This window comes from Nicotiana sylvestris, chromosome 9 (genome assembly GCF_000393655.2).
Source record: "Nicotiana sylvestris chromosome 9, ASM39365v2, whole genome shotgun sequence".
Taxonomy (NCBI): domain Eukaryota; kingdom Viridiplantae; phylum Streptophyta; class Magnoliopsida; order Solanales; family Solanaceae; genus Nicotiana; species Nicotiana sylvestris.
The window spans coordinates 85794871-85808913 of NC_091065.1; the positions used below are offsets into that span (position 1 = coordinate 85794871).

The 14043-nt window shown below is 40.8% G+C and overlaps 1 pseudogene; it reads left to right on the forward strand.

The window, feature by feature from the left end:
- Positions 1-4765: 4765 nt before the first annotated feature.
- Positions 4766-11815, forward strand: LOC104217406 (zinc finger protein BRUTUS-like; annotated as a pseudogene).
- Positions 11816-14043: the final 2228 nt, after the last annotated feature.

Here is a 14043-nt window from a genome sequence, read left to right on the forward strand (position 1 = left end):
ACCTAAAGGGTAGGCAACAAGAACTTGGTAAGCACACCTCAGTAAAGGTAGATTGAAGCAAAAATTATGGTATAGTATAACCCATATAAATTCAGTAAAGTCATGTGAATGGGTAACCAGATCTATGAAATAAGATATGACCATATTCGCAAGTTCTATAAAGTATCGAGCAAAGGACTTCAGTATACCTATAGAGGCCTAGAGAGCTATCCTATTAAGCCTTGTATATACAAAGTAAGGCCTAGATATTGACTAAAGGATACAAGGAAAGATGAATCGCATAAAAGCACTTACAAAGCTAGGGTCATACAGGCTGCATGACAGGAGGTAACAACAGTTGCAAGATTAGGAAGATTTCGACCACAGGTCATGATATGAGCAAAAAAACTAAAGGGGGAATACCCTAGATTTTGGATTTATTCACAGAACAACTGCTTAAATGGAAAAAAGAGTAATAAGGTATTCACAAGAGCTATAAGTTACAAAAATGACAAGAGTATCAATCAACATTCGAGGACGAATGTTCCAAAGAGGGGAATGATGTTATGCCCCGCAATATTACGTCAATATTATGTCCCCCAGTATTATATTACGACGATGTTATACCCTGCAGTATTACATTACGGTGATGTTACGCTTCACAGTGTTAAGTTGCGACGATGTTGCACCCTATAGTATTGTGCGTTGAATTTGTTGTAAGGTAATTGGCATCAGTCCACGAAAAAGATTATTTGGAAATTATAAGGATTGTAAGTGATGAGTAAATTCGTGAAGGTAAAAGGGCAAGCAAATTAAAGAAAATGAATTTTCGTCCATGTTTGGCATTTTGGGATAAAATACGGCTCAAGCTAAAATACTCGGTATTTATAGACTAGTACCATACAAGGTACCTCATGACCATAATAGTAAGGCGTATAAGGTATGAGAAAAGTGAGTAATATTTCAAGTAAGTGGAAATAATTCTCAATTTTGCGAGTAATTGATTAATTACCGGGTAACAGGACATTACCCAGTTAACTAATAAGTGGATAAAATTAACAAGATCTTAACAAAAGATACGTGGCAGTCCCTTGAACAAACTAGGTGACTCATAGTATATGTGGCATGATTTAAAATGGAGGAATCTGTATGTTGCCAAAAACAGGCCTTTCTATTATTATTTTAATAAGCTTAGATCTCACTACAAGGTGCATTTGCTTGATGATTATAACTACATGTGGAGTAATACCAAGAGAAAAAAACGATGGCTGCTTTCCATTAAAGCAAAGCAAGAAAGAGCAAATTGATAAACGAAATTTGGTTTGCGAAATCGTAAGCCAAGCAATATTTACAAAGGCGCAATATAAATTGTTTCCAAGAAGGGTTATGAGAGTATGGAATCAGTCAAGGAGTTCTTCCAACTCAAGGACGTGCCTCTTTCCTACTACACATGAATCCTCGGTATCTCATTTTTGGTTTACGGGAGTTTAGGATTTGGAAACCTGCTCATATTTCTGGGTATAAGAATGTTGTAGTTCATAACTAAATACTCCTTACATTTCCTGGTGCAACCTTCTCCAAGAATATTATACGGATTTTTCCCTACTCCAGGTATGTTAAGGCCCCCCATTCTTTCTTTTGGCATGATCTATACGATATGAATGAAACGTGCAAATGCACAAACTCCATAAGTGACTCTACTCATAGAAGTAAAAGAAATATCTATGTTATTTACTTCCCATGTGTCATAATATTTTATCATCTATTCATGGGTCTCAGAAAAATATGAAAGTTGAAAAGATGTTACTTTATGATATTGCTCAAGAGGCAAAGTGGTCTTATGACCTTCTGAATGATTTTATTGACGTACTTTTCATGCATTGCATTCATGTGCATTGACCCATGACCAGATGGCGTTATATACGCATATATATGTAAGTATATGTATATGGGATATGGGAAAAGGTTACGGCGTTATATACGCACCACCACCTGATCAGTTGGTATATGATGACGATGTTGCCCACAATGGCCGAAATATAATTCAAACGGCGTCATATACGCATATATATGTAAATATGATTCAAATGGCATTATATACACGTATATATGTTTGTGTATATGTATATGGGATATGAGAAAGGTTATGGCGTTATATACGCACCACCACCTGATCAGTTGGTATATGGTGATGATTTTGCCCGCAGTGGCCGATATGATATGATGGGATGCCCTTAGAGGCTGATGATGTTATGAAACATGTACCTATGCACGACATGACATTCATACGCATACGCATGACGCTAAAAGTAATTTATGATTTACAAAGTTATTCAGACTTACAGGTTAAGTCATGTACTCTATATGTCTTCCATGTCTCTTATGTAATTATGTGCCTTACACACTCATTACATTATTCGTACTGACGTCCCTTTTTACTGGGACGCTGCGTTTCATGCCCGCAGGTCCCGATAGACACGTTGAGAGCCCTACATGTAGACTATCAGCTCAGCGGAAGATGTTGGTGTGCTCCATTTGCTTCGGAGTTGCTTGTTTGGTTAGTATGAGTTAGACGTATATTGTTTGGTATGGCGGGACTCTGTCTCGACCTTTATGATATTTATGTATTCTTAGAGGCTTGTAGACATATGTCGTGTACGTGAAAGATTGTACGGCCTTGTCGACCTATGTTTTTAGTTTATAAATGATTATGTTGGCCTATTAGGCCCGTATGTCACGTGTATATGATGATGTAATAAGAAAGATGCATTACGTTGGTATTCGGTTGAGTAAGGTACCGGGTGCCCGTCGCGGCCCATCGGTTTGGGTCGTGACATGCTCCTTCAACTCCTTCGGAGCCATGCGGTACGATGGGATAGATATAGGTTGGGTGCCTGGAGCTAAATCAATACAGAAATCAATATCATGATATGGTGGCACGCCAGGAAGATCAGAAGGAAACACATCGGCGAACTCCCGAACTACTAGAACTGAATTATTGGAGACTCTACAGTGGTGTCCCGAACATAAGCCAAATAAGCCAAACACTCCTTCTCGATCATTTTCTGAGCCTTCAAGAAAGAGATAACCCGGCTAGATGTATCAACTGTGGAACCCTTCCACTCCAACCTTGGCAACCCTGGCATCGCTAAAGTAACAGTCTTGGCATAGCAATCTAGGATGGCATGGTATGGAGATAAACAATCCATGCCCAGAATGATCTCAAAATCGATCATATCAAGCAACATAAGATCTGCTTTAGTCTTGAAACCACAGAATGTGACCATACAGGATCGGTAGATCCGATCTACAACCATAGAATCGCCCACAAGAGTGGACACATGAACAGGAGTGCCTAAATGCTTAGGAGCAACAACCAGAAAATGAGCAAACAGAGATGACACATATGAATAGGTAGACCCTGGATCAAATACTACCGAAGCATCTCTACCACAGACGAAAATAATACCTGTGATGACGACATCTGGGGACAATGCATCTGGCCTAGCCGAAAGGGCATAGAATCTGGCTGGAGCGCTGGCTGGATGGCCTCCACCTGACTGAGCAGTAGTTGGCTAACCTCTCCCTGCCTGGCCTCCACCTCTAGTATGGCCCCTACCAGTCTGCCCTCTACCTCTAGGTGGCTGGGCAGCCGGTGCTGAAATCATAGGCTGCTGACCGTGCTGTACTACCTTGCCCCGAAGCCTGGGGCAGTATATCCTCATATGACCAAGGTCTTTGCACTCGAAATAACCCCGTGGTGCGGCGACCTGCTACTCTGATGGCTGCCCTGATGGCCTGTAGACCCACTAGAAGAAGCCTGAATAGCCGGTGGACGGTATGAACTCTTCGGAATAGCACTGAAATAAGATTTTGAAGAACCCTGAGGACCTGAATACCACCGGAGGAACCCTGAATAACTGGTGGGCGGTAAGAACTCTCTGGTATGACGCTAAAATAAGGGCGCTCCGGAGCACCCCGAGTAGGTGGTGGTGCTGAATATGGGGGCTTGCTGGGTTGTCCCCTCCCAAACTGACCTCTACCCCTGGCCGAGGCACATCTGAACTCTCCGAAGAATCTAGCCCCTACCCCTCAAACGGTATCCCTCAATCCTCCGAGCAATCTCCACTACTAATTGATAAGAAGTCCCAATCTCCACCTCTTGGGACATGTTGGCCCTGATGCCAGAATGCAACCCTGCAAAAAACCTCCACACCCTCTCTGCGTCAGTAGGAAGTATCATCAATGCATGGCAGTATAGCTTAGAAAACCTTGCCTCATAATCGGTCATGGACATTACTGATACCGCAGCTTTTCCCTCTTAGAGGGTGGAATATACCTATCCAGAAATAACTGCGTGAACTGACTCCAAGTGATAGGAGGAGAACCTGTGGGTCTGCCAAGAACATAAGACTGCCACCATCAGCGGGCCTTGCCGTCTAGCTGAAAAGTAGTGAAGTCAACCCCATGCGACTCCAATATCCTCATGTTGTGCAGCCTGTCCCTACATCTATCAATGAAGTCCTGAGCATCCTCATGACGCTTACCCCCGAAGACAGGAGGGTGAAGTCTAGTACATCTATCCAACAGCTTCTGTGGGTCACCATCCGCAGCTTGTCTGGGCTCGGGTATCAGTGCAGCAACTAGTTGAGCCCCATCCACGAGTAGTGCACCCGAAGTCTGATACACTGCAGCTGCATGACCATGAGCCTGAGCAGTAAGGGTCTGTGCTCCCCCTCCTGCCTGTGATGTAGCTGGATCTGCTAGAAATAAACCAGCCTGAGTCATGGTGTCCATGAATCGTAGAATACGACCCATGACCTCTTGGAATCCCGGTGTTGTCATAAAGTCCGTTAGGGTAGGCTAAGCTGCGGGCACCTCGCCCTGCTCCTCAATAATAGGATCTCCCGTAGGATCTGCTAGTGGTGCTACTGGAATAGCTCTGGGATGACCTCATCCCCTACCTCGGGACGGTGCCCTCCCTCGGCCTCAGCCTCAGCCTCTAGCAACGGGGGGAGCAGCCCCTTCCGGGTCGGGAACATCTGCCGTGCGTGTCCTCACTATCCGTGAGAGAATAGAAGAGAGAAATTTCATGTACCATCCACTGCACGATAGGAAATGAATACAGAGTACTTTCATAACACCCTATAGCCTCTCGAAGATAAATACAGACGTCTCCATACCGATCCACAAGACTCTATTAGGTTTGCCCATGACCTGTGAGACCCACGTGAACCTAGTGCTCTAATACCATGTTGTCACGACCCAATTTCACCTCAGGTCGTGATGGCGTCCAACATAGTTGTTAGGCAAGCCAACGCAAAAATATTAGTGAATTCTTATTTTACTTACCAAAAGTAGTTACAACACTTTTCTTAATTTGCAATTAAAACAGGTGATAATAAGCAATATTCAATAATAGTTATACAACCCAAAAGAACTGTCTACTAATGTGTGTGCCAAGACCTGGTGTCACAAGCTGTGGGCAACTAGTAGAATATACAAATAATAGATCTATCCTACTGTCTAAAACAGAATAGACAGTCAAAAGTAAGAGAGACTCCATCAAGCGGCTGATCGGCATAAGAAGGGAAACAAATCACCGTGGAAGTCTCGGACTATGATCAGGGACACGCACCGATCTGATAGCCAGATGTATCTGCCTCAGAGATTGTACAATTAAGTAGAGACGCGTAGTATGAGTACATAAACAATATGTACCCAGTAAGTATCCCGTCTGTAGACATGTGATTTCGACCCTCCCCGAGATTTTTCATATTTTAGCATGTAAATTTTAATTTAGGCTTAATATAGCTATTTCAACTATTTTTGACTTCTTTACTTTATTTTCGTCATGAAAATGGAAAATTACAAAAAAAACAAAATATTTTAGCTTACGTATCTTTCATAAATTTAAATGAAAAATATATACAAAAATAGCACCTTATTTTTATCTTTACATAATCTTGAAAATACAAAAAATACCTAATAGTTTCATGCTAGCTTTTGTATTGTGTAGCATTTTTATCTTATTTTAAAAGGAGTCAATTAAGGTGTTGAATCACAGTTTTAAGAGTTTTAAAGCCCAATTCTTGGCCCAATTTGGATTAGTCCATTAAGCCTAGGGACCCTTCTAGACTCTTCTTTGGAACAAAAATAAATAAAAAAGACCCTAAGGACTTAACACAAAAAGACCTAGGGACTAATTGGAAAAATACACAAAATATAAACCTAAACCTAGACCTATACAATGGGGGGGGGGGGTAACGCCTAAGACTAAAAAGTCTGAAGAGAACGCCGAAAACAGATTGGAAAAAAGCTACGCAGCTTCACATAGGACCTACCCCCCCGACCTCGTCTTCTCCGTTTCCCCCACACCAAACGACCCTTCTCCTTCCTCTCAGCAAACCAGCGACCCTCTTTGTCCAAGAACACCCATCAGCAGACCCAGTCTAGACCAGCCATCCACCACCAATCGAAGCTCCTCTGTCGAGCGATTTCAGACCGTCACTGTTGCGCCTGAAGGTGATGGATCCGGCGAGAAATCCGACAAACCACCAAACAATATCCAAAGATCAAAATCCAGCATAAAACATCCCTCGTGACATCCAAAACCGTCGTCCAAGCTCAGTCGAGTTGAATCCGGTGAGATTCGTTCAAAGCTTCTGATTTGAGGTCTGTTCGAGGTCGTCGTTGAGGCTCTCCGGTCTGGTCTAGGTCGAGTTGACCAGCTTTCCGTTAGAAGATCCGAGGTCGTCCTTGAGGTTCTGATCCGGTCAGTTGGTTTCTTTCTCTGCAAATTGGTTTTTATTTTTTGTTGGATTCAGAAGCTGGGGTTTAGCTTCATTTAGTTATTTGTTGTTATTTCATCAGGCAATAAAATGTTTCTCCAATTGTTTGTTTGGGTAATACTCGTAACTATTCGAATTCTTGTAGTATGGACCAAACGTTTACAGTAGAGTGTTTGGATTGTTTTTCTATTTTGTTGCCTTCTCATCTATTTTACTATCTCGTTACGGTAGCTATGATGTTTCTTGTCGCACTGATTTCGTTGGACCATGATTATTCATTTTTAACTTGATATTGTTGATTGTTCTATGTGTTGTGTATTGGTTTGATTTTTAGGAAATTACTTCAGAAATATAGTACTGTATTCTGGCAAATGGTTTAAAATCCATCTTTGATGAACGACTTGTGTTGTATGCTAACAACAATTTTCTTTGCATAAATCAGTTTGGTGGTGGGTTTGGTATTAGTAAGGATTTCAAAAATTATGGGCTGCTGGGATCATAACCTATCAATTGCCATTTGTGTTTGGAATATTTTGGTTGGCATATACAAGTTATTGGAAGCGGTTGTTGATTCTCAAAGTTCAAATGAATCGGATAATAGGTTGCTGGCCCATTTACTTTGAAATAACTAAGGACCTGCTTTTAGATTATTAATAATTTGAGGCGTGCCGCGCCAAATAAAATCTCAAATGCGTAGCCCTTGTTTTAATTAGCTTGAACTCAACCTTAGAATTCGAGGCGTGCCATTTAGAAAATTCCATGGCCCTCGCACAGTGTAAACGCGTAGTTGCTTTAGGCGCGTTATTTAATAATATTACCTTCCTAAACTCCGGTTTGCATTTCATGTGACCTAAATCAAAATCTTAAAACGTTAACCAAAATGTGTTTAGGATTACGGGTGCATTTCATATGGCGCGATCCAAAGGCACGTTTTAAGCGACGTTCAATCTTCTTTAAAAATTAATTAAAAGCGGTTAAAAGTTTTTAAAATGGCATCATAGGTTAAAACGTGTTTCTAAAATCAGAGAGTTAAACCAAATATAACAGTTGAGCGACCGGCTAGACCACAGAACTCGGGAGTGCCTAACACCTTCTCCCGGGTTAACAGAATTCCTTACCCGGATTTCTGGTTCGCGGACTGTGATACAGAGTCATTCTTTCCTCGATTCGAGATTTGAACCGGTGACTTGGGACACCATAAATCTCCCAAGTGGCGACTCTAAATCTTTAATTGCAATAATCCCGTTTCGATTGTCCTTTAATTGGAAAAACTCCTTTACACATCCTTACGGGGGGTGTAGGAAAAAGGAGGTGTGACAGCTCTGGCGACTCTGCTGGGTATCGAACCCAGAATCTCTGGTTCAGGGTTCAAGAATTCGACCTTAGAATAATTATTATAGTTGGCTTTATCCATTATCTAATTTTGTTACATGATTTGGGCCTTGTGTGCTAATTGATTGCTTTTACCGCTTCGATATTTCGTGAACTGTATATAAACTATTGCGAAATCCCTCCTTTCTCTGAGTCTTCTGAATCATGAAGAAGTGTGCATTTCGTGTGATTTCTTTTCTGTTAGAGTCATATTCCAAATTTAGAACGAGGTTTGGACAAGTTGCAAAGCCGGTGAAGCTTCTGTATTCCCGGTACGCTGCCCCCCCTCGACTCAAGTTGTCCACTCGGGTAAGCCAGGTCTAGAACAAATAAACCCAGGTTTTTAAACCTAGTATAACAATACTTCATGCCGAATCCCTAGTAGGAACGCTTGTTTGCATCATGTGCAACTTGACCTAGGGGACTCAACACAGGGGTTGGGTCCGTCTAGGACAAATGTATCCAAAATAACAGACTATCTTGATGCATCCTATGTGCTACATGTTGCATTTATTCAAGAGTAAAAAGGTCATTTGGCGGACCAATGATAGTAGGGCAAATGAAAAAATGAAAAAAAAAAGAAAAAAAGGGAAAAAGCGAGGGTGAAGTGTGAAGATAAAGCGAGTGGGGCCTAATTATGTTTTCTATCACATTTTTGTTAAGAAAAAAAGGGGAGCTTGAAAATTCAAAAAAAAGATTTTGCACTTTTTCATCATTTTCCGAAAAATCAAAAATCAAAAAAAAAAAAAGAAGGAAAAAGAAAATCCAAAAAAGAAAAAGAAAAAGATGTTGCATGTTTCATCATTTTCAAGGAAAAGATAAAAAATATATTTTCTCTAAATTAGTTGTTCTTGTTTTAATTCTCGCCCGTATCCAATCTGCCCGAACTACGCGAACTTGATTCTCGTCTCTCAGGGCGAGATACGTAGGCAACCCACATAGGGTCTGGTCTTCCTAGTAAATCTTAGGTTCTTGGCTTTGCTGGGCCTTAGCCAAATTTTGCACTTCTAACCACTTTTTGGCCAAATAAGTCATTTTGCAAAAATAGCCTCAATTATGTCTTGCACGTGTCTTAGGGAATGTTATTGTCTCACATAGTGCTAGTTTAAGTTTTCTCATACAGGTGTGGATCTACTTACTGGAATTTGAGCATGACAAATACCCCAGGATCACTGTATTCAGGAGCTGCTCGAGGAGCCATTTTATATTTTTGAGTCAATTGTTTTTGTTTTATTTTCTAGTCCTGTATAGTAGAATTTAGTCTTTTAGGTGATGTTAGAGTTTGTAATAGTCAGGTTAAGTTTGCCGAGTCTTTTGTTATTGTATTTCTTATTTTGTATGTGGAAATGTGTTATAAATCAAAAATCCAGAAAAAAAAACAAGAAATTTTGCGTTTTTATATTTCCGTTGGAAGTTTTCTTTAGAATACTAATTCTAGGAATTTGTTTTTAAAAAAAAAATAAAAATTCAGTTGAGGTGATCTTTCCAGCTCTTGATATACGTGTGAAAAATGTAGCACAAACATACTCCTTAGAGCATAACGGTGAAAGTGATTTTTTCGACCACCTTTTGAGCTCTTGAATTCTGAGAAGCATAACCATGAAAGTTTGCCACGAGAGCTGGCATCTTGTACTGGGGCATTGCAAACCTCTGTTTGTCAGCACATGTTGAAAGAGGCAGAACAAGTATTTCCTTTGCTCATTGAGAAGTTTTCAAATGATGAGAAGGCATCACTTGTTTGGCAGTTCCTTTGTAGCATTCCTGTCAATATGACGAGAAAGTTCCTTCGTTGGCTTTCATCTTCTATATCTCCTGATGAGCTCAAGAATATGCGCAAGTGCTTGTCTATGATTATTCCAAAAGAGAAGCTTCTCCAGCAGGTAGTTTTCACCTGGATGGAAGGTGGAAAGTATGTCACTGCAGTTAGTGGGCATGATATCGATGCTGAGCTGGAATCTTCTATCGATTTTATCTCTGTTACAGTCTCTTGTGCGTCAGGAAAGGTAAAGTGTTCGTGTGGATCTTCCAGCACTGGGAAAAGGAAATTCGGGCTAAAAGGTGATACTTGTGATACTGATCGTGGAAACCCAATATTGCATTGGCATAATGCTATTAAGAGAGAGCTAGATGAGATAGCAGCAGAGGCTAGAAGAATTGAGTTAGCTGGAGAATTTCCTAATTTGGCACCTTTCTATGCGAAACATCAGTTTATCGCTGAAGTCTGCATATTTCACAGTGTTGCCGAGGACAAGGTCATATTTCTTGCTGTAGATGGAGGACTCTCCTTTCTCCAAGAGCATGCTGAAGAAGAAAGTCAATTTAATGAACTTCGTTGTCTGATTGAGAGCGTTCAAAGCACAGAAATCAGTTCCACTTCAACTGCTGAGTTTTTCTCCAAATTTTGTTCGCAAGCCGACTTAGTTATTGAGACAATCAAGCGGCACTTTTACCAAAACTTGTGTTTAATGCCATTGAAGTTGATAGAGCGAGTCTTACCCTGGCTAGTTGGATCACTGTTTGAAGATGAAGCCAGAAATTTCTTAAAAATTTGCGGCTGGCAGCTTCAGCGCATGATTCTGCTTTGGTAACCCTATTTGTTGGTTGGGCATGTAAAGGACGTACGGGTGGTGTATGTTTGTCTTCTAGTGTCTCTGGTTGCTGCCATGTTAAAAGATTTACTGACATTGAAGCCTGAAGCCTTGCAAACTAGTTATACAAACAGAGGTTCAGTTGTTGATTCTCATGAAGGCTTGGACCTGAGTGACCATATGTTCAAACCCGGCTGGAAAGACATTTTCCGTATGAATCAAACAGAACTTGAATCGGAGATTAGAAAAGTTAACAGGGATTCAACTCTTGATCCAAGAAGGAAATCTTATTTAATTCAAAATCTGATGACTAGCCATTGGATAGCCTCTCAGCAGAAATCACAAGCATCAACAGAAGAAGTTTCTTGTAGTGAAGATGTTGGGTGTTCACCGTCCTTTCGAGATCCAGAGAAGCAGATTTTTGGATGTGAGCACTACAAAAGAAACTGCAAACTTCGTGCAGCTTGCTGTGGAAAATTGTTTACATGCAGATTCTGCCACGATGAAGTGAGCGACCATTCAATGGACAAGAAAGCAACAGTAGAGATGATGTCCATGCGTTGTTTAAAAGTTCAAGCAATTGGACCTAGCTGCACGACACCCTCATGCAATGGATTTTTCATGTCAAAGTACTTTTGCAGTATATGCACATTCTTTGACGATGAGAGGCCGATATATCACTGCTCCTCTTGCAATTTGTGTCGTGTTGGAAATGGTCTCGGAATTGATTTTTATCATTGCATGAAATGCAATTGTTGTCTGGGAATAAGTTTGAAAGAGCATAAGTGCTTGGAGAAGGCTTTAGAAATAAATTGTCCCATCTGCTGTGAGTTTTTGTTTACTTCAAGTGCTACAGTTAGAACTGTGCGCTGTGGGCATTACATGCACTCAACTTGCTTTCAGGCATATGCTTGCAGTAACTACATTTGTTCGATATGCAGCAAATCCATGGGTGATATGGCGGTTTATTTTGGAATGCTCGATGCGCAGCAGATGGGACAATTTATTTCTAAAGAATATATATATATTCTTTTTATTTTCACTAGAACTTTAGGACATTTATGCATACAAAATATTTTTTTGTGATTTATTCTTTAGATTTTCTTCCTAAAAAATAAAGAAGAATCAAAAAATATTTTTCTCTTCTAGGGTTTTTCCTTAATAATTTCCCATAGAGTCTTTGTTTCAAAAAAAAAAAGAAAAGAAAAGAAAATAAATCTGTTAAGCTTGAGTTTAGAATAGGTTATAGAACATTGAGTCTAGAAAATTCCAAAATATAAAAAAAATAAAAAGATTTGTTTCTTTTGTTTCCCTTTTCTCGTCAGAGTAGTCTTTAAGGTTAAAAAAAGAAAATGAGAACGTTAGTTTGTCTACTTTATTCCCAATCTTCCAGAACTACGCAAATGTCTGATTAATGCGGTGTCATGATACGTAGGCAACCTACATAGGGTTCGATCGAATCATTTTTTTATTATTATTAAAAGAAAACGAGGAAAAAGAAAAAAAGAGGGAAACGAAAAAAAGGTGAAATTGTGGGATGTTAGATATTAGAGAAAGAAAAGAGTGATACTGAAAAAAAAGGGAGAAATGAAGGAAAATGAAGGAAAAGGGATGATGTCAATTGACCTTTGTACCCTCGAAGTCATTTTAGAACCGATAACTGTGGCTAGGTGCATTGCACATAAAGTGATATTATCTTATGTTAAATGCCCTAATGCTAACGTGATGGCTTCATTTTGTTATATTCATAGCAGAAGGGTGGTTGGTTTGTGGTTTTTAAAGTGGTAACCCCTCTCTACAACATAAAGTCAAAAGACAATGGTAGACAACAACAGAAGTGAGTTGGTTGATACCAGGGTTCGAGAACAGTTGGTTGAACATGGCAATGTATTGGTTGAAGAGGTAAAGATGTTGAGACGACACATGGCGAACATGTATCAGGCTTGGATGGCTGGGAAGACACCACCCCCGCCACCACCTAGCTTTCTAGATGCCGCCCTTACCCTTCATACTCTCCATATCCATCCGCTTATATCCAAGCTCACGATGCCCAATATTACCCCTCAGAGGTTGCCCAAAAGGTTCTCTACTCATACAAACAGGGCCCGCGAGATGAGCCTCATGTTGAAAATATAAGGTTCACAAGAAGAGAAGGGAAAGATGGGATACCTAGGAGGCTGAAAGGCATAGAACAATCCTTGAAGAACAAGCAAGGAAGGGGAGACCATGGAAGCATGGCTCACAAAGAACTGCCTGTGCCTCCTGACGTTCGTCTGCTGGTGGGGTTTCGAGTGCGAAAGTTTAACTTGTACGAGGGGTATGGAGATCCGGTAGCCCATTTGAGGGGTTATTGCAGTAAAATGAGAAGTGTTGGCGAGAAAGATGATTTGTTGATGGCGTATTTTGGTGAGAGCTTGACTGGGGCAGCTTTGGAATGGCATAATCGTCAAGATGTTGTAAGTGGCCTACATTAGGTGACATGGCTCAAGATTTTGTTTGATACTTTCAATACAAATCAGGCATTACCCTAGACCGCTCTTCCCTATCTAGAATGGAAAAGAAGCCGGAGGAAAACTTTAGGGAGTTTGGGCTCAGATGGAGGGAGCAAGCTGCTCGAGTCAATACCCCGATTGGTGAAGAAGAAATGGTTGAGCTTTTCCTACAATCCCAGGGGCCCACCTACTTCAGTCATTTGATCCCGGCCTTGATAAAGCCTTTCAAAGATGTGTTAAAAATAGGGGAGCTAGTGGAAGAGGGAATCAAGTCAGGCAAAATCATGAGTTGTTCGAAAGACATTCAGAACACCTCAGTAAGCTTGGGTGGAAGAAAGAGAAACAGAAAAGATGATCCGATGGGCTTGCCCGATCAACACTTCCAGCCTCGACATCATCCCTGTGGATATCCTTATGCGCCAAATGATCCCCCCAATACAACTTCTCTCCACGGAACTCCCAAAATCATACAGCACTTTCCCAGTACCCAGCTCCACAAAATGCATATCCACCCCCATGAGCCTACCAAAAACCCCCTGGATCAGGTTTCCGACCCAATCGAGCATTTAAGAATGAGAGGTTGCTGAAAAAAGAAAAGGCTTTCACCCATATTGGAAAATCATATGCCAGTTTATTCCAAAAGTTGAAGCAATTGGACATGTTGAAGCCTATTCATATAAAAATGCCAAACCCTCTGTCAAAGAAGTTTGATTTTTCTCAAAGGTGCGCATATTGCTCAGATGCCCCGGGGCATGACATAGAGAAGTGTTGGAATCTGAAAAAAGCAATTCAGAAGCTTATTGATGCAGGTGACATTGTCGT